The 4,539-nt window shown below is 40.6% G+C and overlaps 1 pseudogene; it reads right to left on the bottom strand.

Annotated features, from left to right (window-relative positions):
* Positions 1-1,414: 1,414 nt before the first annotated feature.
* On the bottom strand, positions 1,415-1,780 carry LOC102825689 (annotated as a pseudogene).
* Between the last annotated feature and the right edge of the window lie 2,759 nt (positions 1,781-4,539).

Genomic DNA, 4,539 nt, shown 5'->3' with positions numbered 1-4,539 from the left:
GGAAGTAAAATAATTCTGGAAATGAGCATTATTAATACATTAGTAGATTTTGCTTTATTAGTTCTACAGAAAATGATAGCATTAAAAGTAGTTCTGGAAAGATTCTACCTTTTCTAAATACAAGTGGATCGCTACCATTAAAAAATATATATATATGATGGCATGCACTATTATTATGATTGGAACTTTAGAAGAATCAGTGATGTTTCTAAGAATCTATTATAAATTTTAATATTTTTCTTATTTTAGCATATTGCTGTTGTTATTGCATGTCATCAAGTCAGTTCTGAGTCATAGTGTCCCTATAAAAGCATTCCAAAAAGCAGCTGGTGGGTTTGAACAGCCAACTTTGTGGCTAGCTGCCAAGTACTTACTTACCCTATAGCACTGAATGAGGACTCCTTTAGCATATTGTTATTGTTGTTAAGTGCCATTGAGTTGGTTCTGACTCATAAGACCCTGTAGAGGGTATCTGACGAGAGGCTGGTGAGCTTGACTGCCTACCTTACCGTTCAAACCAACCTTGCTGTCCAGCGCAATAACCCGTAGTGCCACACCAGGACTCCTTTAGTATATTGTTGTTGTTGTTGTTAAGTGCCATAGAATCAGTTCTGAACCATAGTGACCGTGTATAGGATTACCAAGGAGCAACTGGTGAGCTTGAACCACTAACCATGAGGTTAAAACTGACTTTACAGTCCATCACAGTAATTCACAGCACCATACCAGGACTCCCTTAGCATATTAGAGGTGGTCAATAATTTTCATTTTTTATGTTTTTTAAAAAAAATTTTGTTGTGAATTGAATGAAGGTTTAAAGAACAGATTATCAGTTTTATATGACAAAATTATATATTTTGTTTCCTTTCAGTTATTGCAATACCCTTCATGTACCATCAGTTATTAGTATTTACTTCTATTGCCTCTCTTTTTTTTTCAATATATAATATTATATATGTATAAATAACAGCTGGCTATTTACAAGAGGAAGGAGCTCTGGTAGCACAGTGGTTACGAATCAGGCTGCAAACATGTATTTCAATCCTAATAATAGTGCATGTCATCATATATTCTTTTTTAATGGTAGTGATACACTTGTATTTAGAAAAGGTAGAATCTTTCCAGAACTAATTTTACGCTATCAGGGAAAGCAGTTCGAAACTACCAGCTGCTCCAAAGGAGAAAGATGAGGCTTTTTGCTCCGGTAAAGACAGCCTCAGAAACCCTGTATAGGGTCACTATGAGTCGGAGCTGACTCCACGGCACATAACAACAACAACAGTATTTACAAGGGGACACACACAAACACGGATCCAGGGGAGATGGGGCTGGAAGATATGGTTGAAAGGTGGAGGAGCGGCTGGGGTTGGGGGGAAGAGGCCCTCTCTCTAGGCAGGGCAGGCTTCTCAGGGGTTTAAGTGCTAAAGTAAAGGAGGAGGAAAAGGAGGAGGAGGGTGACACAAACCACTCCTAAGATGATCATCATCTTGAGGTTTTGCCACCAGTATTTCCGCTTGAGCTTAGCTGCTTGTTTCAGACTGGGAGGCCCCTGCTGGAGTGTATCTGCATGGTCATCCAGTTACTATAGTTTTTAGTTCCGCTCCAGGACTTTGTCCACGTTCACCCTCAAGATGTTCACCACCTCGTCCACGTGGGCCTGAATCTGCTGCAGTCTCCTATTACTGGTGAGATTTGGAGGGGGTGCTGGGGGTCTTCCCTCCCCAGCCGGGGCGGCGGCAGAGGTGAGGGGGCCGGGGGCAGTGGCAATGGTAGCAGACATTGCGAAGGCAGTGGGCGAAGGACTTGGCTGTGGCAGTGATGGCAGGGGCAGCAGTGGCTCTTGCTGGCTCTGACTGGCGCTGGCTGTCTAGGATGGGAGGATGGCGGAGCCCCAGGTCACCCACCCTGTTTCCCTATTTTCATTTTTCCTCTGCCAACCTGCCTTTTGTATATTTCCTTTCATATTACCTAAGTTAACATATGTATATCATCTGTTCTTTTTTGTTGCAATCGAGTTGGTTCCAATAATAACAATCATATATGTGGTGCTGTGGGATAATGTGCTGGATTGCAAAGTCGGTTTGAACCGCAAGGTCTGCAGTGCAAACTCACCAGGCACTCCTTGGAAACCCTATACAGAGTCGCTATGGGTCGAACTGACTCGACAGTTCAACAATGAACAGCAAAACAAAACACTACCCAGTCTGGCATCATTCTTACAATTGTTATTACATTTGAGTCCATTGTTATTGTCACTGTGTCAATCCATGTTATTGGGGGTCTTCCTCTCTATCACTGACCCTACACTTTTCAAGCACGATGTTTTTCTCCAGAGACATGTCCCTCCTGGTAATACATATGTACAAAGTGACACCCAAAGGATGAAATAGCTAGGAATAAATGTAACCAGAGAAAGCAAAGGACCTATACAAAGAAAACTACAAAATGCTACTACAAGAAACCAAAAGAGACTTACAAAAACGGAAGAATATATCATGCTCCTGGATAGGAAAACTTAACATTGTGAAAATGTCAATACTGCCCAAAGCAATCTACACATATAATGCAATCCCAAACCAGATTCCAATGACATTCTTCAGAGATGGAAAAAACAAATGCAAACTTTAAATGGAAAGGAAAGAGACCCAGGATAAGCAAAGCATTACTTAAGAAGAAGAATAAAGTTAGCAGCCTCTCACACCCTGATTTCAAATTTTACTACATGGCTAGAGTGGTCAAAACAGCTTCGTACTGGTATAAGGAAAGATACATAGATCAATGGAACAGAATCAAGAATCCAGAAATTAACCCATCCACATACAACCAACTGATTTTCAACAAAGGGCCTAAGTATATTGCATGGGGAGGAGATAATGTCTTCAACAGATGGTGCTGGCAGAACTGGAAAGTGATATGCAAATGATTGAAACAAGACCTTTACCTCATGGCATATAAAAAAACACAACTCAGCATGGATTAAAGACCTAAATGTGAATGCCAGAATTATAAAGCCCATCAATGAAAAAATAGGGACAAATTTTAGGGCTCTCTAATACAGAGCACACACAGACTGTCAAACATTATGAAAATTACACAAACAAAATCAGGCAAAATAGATGATTGAGACATGAATATTAAAAACGTATGTGCATCAAAAGACTTCACCAAAAGAGTAAAAAGGAAGCCTACAGAATGGGGAAAAAAATACTTTGCAATGATGTATCAGACAAGGGACCAATTTCTAAAATATATAGGAAACTAAAACACTGCTACAAGAAAAAGACAAATAACCCAAATAAAAAATGGGTACAGGATATGAACAGACTCGTCACCAAGGAAAGAGATTCAGGCAGCCAAAAAATGTATGAAGAAATGTTCACAATCACTAGCCATTAGAGAAATGCAAATCAAAACAACAATGAGACATCATCTGACACCAGCAATAACAGGAAAGGTCAAAAAACTAGAGGACAATAAATGCTGGTGAGGATGCAGAGAGACTGGGACCCTCCTACATTGCTGGTGGGATTGCAAAATAATCCAACCACTCTGGAAAACAGTATGGCACTTTCTCAGAAAGTTGGAAATAGAAATACCTTATGCTCCAGCAATTCCTTTACTTGGTATTTACCCACAAGAAATACGAGCCATAACAAAAGTAGATATATACACACCAATGTTTGTTGTTGTTGTTGTTAAGTGCCTTCGAGTCGGTTCCGACCCATAGCGACCCTGTACAGGGTTTCCGAGGGTGTAAATCTTTACGGGAGTAGAAAGCCTCATCTTTCTCCCGCGGAGCGGCTGGTAGTTTCGAACCACTGACCTTAAGGTTCGCAGCCCGATTCGTAACCACTACACTACCAGAGCTCATAGCAGCACTATTTACGATAGCAAAAAATGGAGACAGCCTAAGTGCCCATCAAATGAAGAATGAATAAACAAACTGTAGTACATACACACAATGGAATACTATTCTACCTTGAAGAATAACAAGGAAGCAGCAAGCCACCGCATAACATGAATGAACCTTGAGGACATTATGCAGAGTGAAATTAGTCAGTCACAAAAGGAGAAATACTGCATAGGACCATTATTGTAAAAGCTTTGGAAAATGCACCCACAATAAAAAGGAAAAAAAACAAAGAATTATTTGTTGGTTACCAGGATGTAGGGGGTGGGGCAAGGGGAGAGAGGGGAAAGTGGAGCACAGGGTAGAGAATTGACACAGGATAGTTTGGGTGTTGGGAGGAGGAAATACACAAGAAGGGGGAAGGGAATGGAAGAACAAGGTGGATGGAAGAACATTTAGGCACATTTGCATGGTCTAAGTGGGACAGAGGTAAATAGTGATGTATGCTCAACCTTGGAACAACAGAGCTCTGTGATACAGAGATTGAGGAAGGTTTGAATAGGTAAAAGAGGGAAAATAATGTTAAGATGCTTGACTGTCTTTTGAATCTTGGTTTCCCTTGCCTACTATTGTAAAATAGACACTTGAGGGGGAGAGAAAGGAATAGTCAAAAACATCGTTGTAAAAAG

This window comes from Chrysochloris asiatica, unplaced genomic scaffold (genome assembly GCF_000296735.1).
Source record: "Chrysochloris asiatica unplaced genomic scaffold, ChrAsi1.0 scaffold00019, whole genome shotgun sequence".
NCBI lineage: Eukaryota > Metazoa > Chordata > Mammalia > Afrosoricida > Chrysochloridae > Chrysochloris > Chrysochloris asiatica.
Note: the sequence above shows the minus strand (reverse complement) of the source record. Positions and strands in the feature narration are given on the sequence as shown.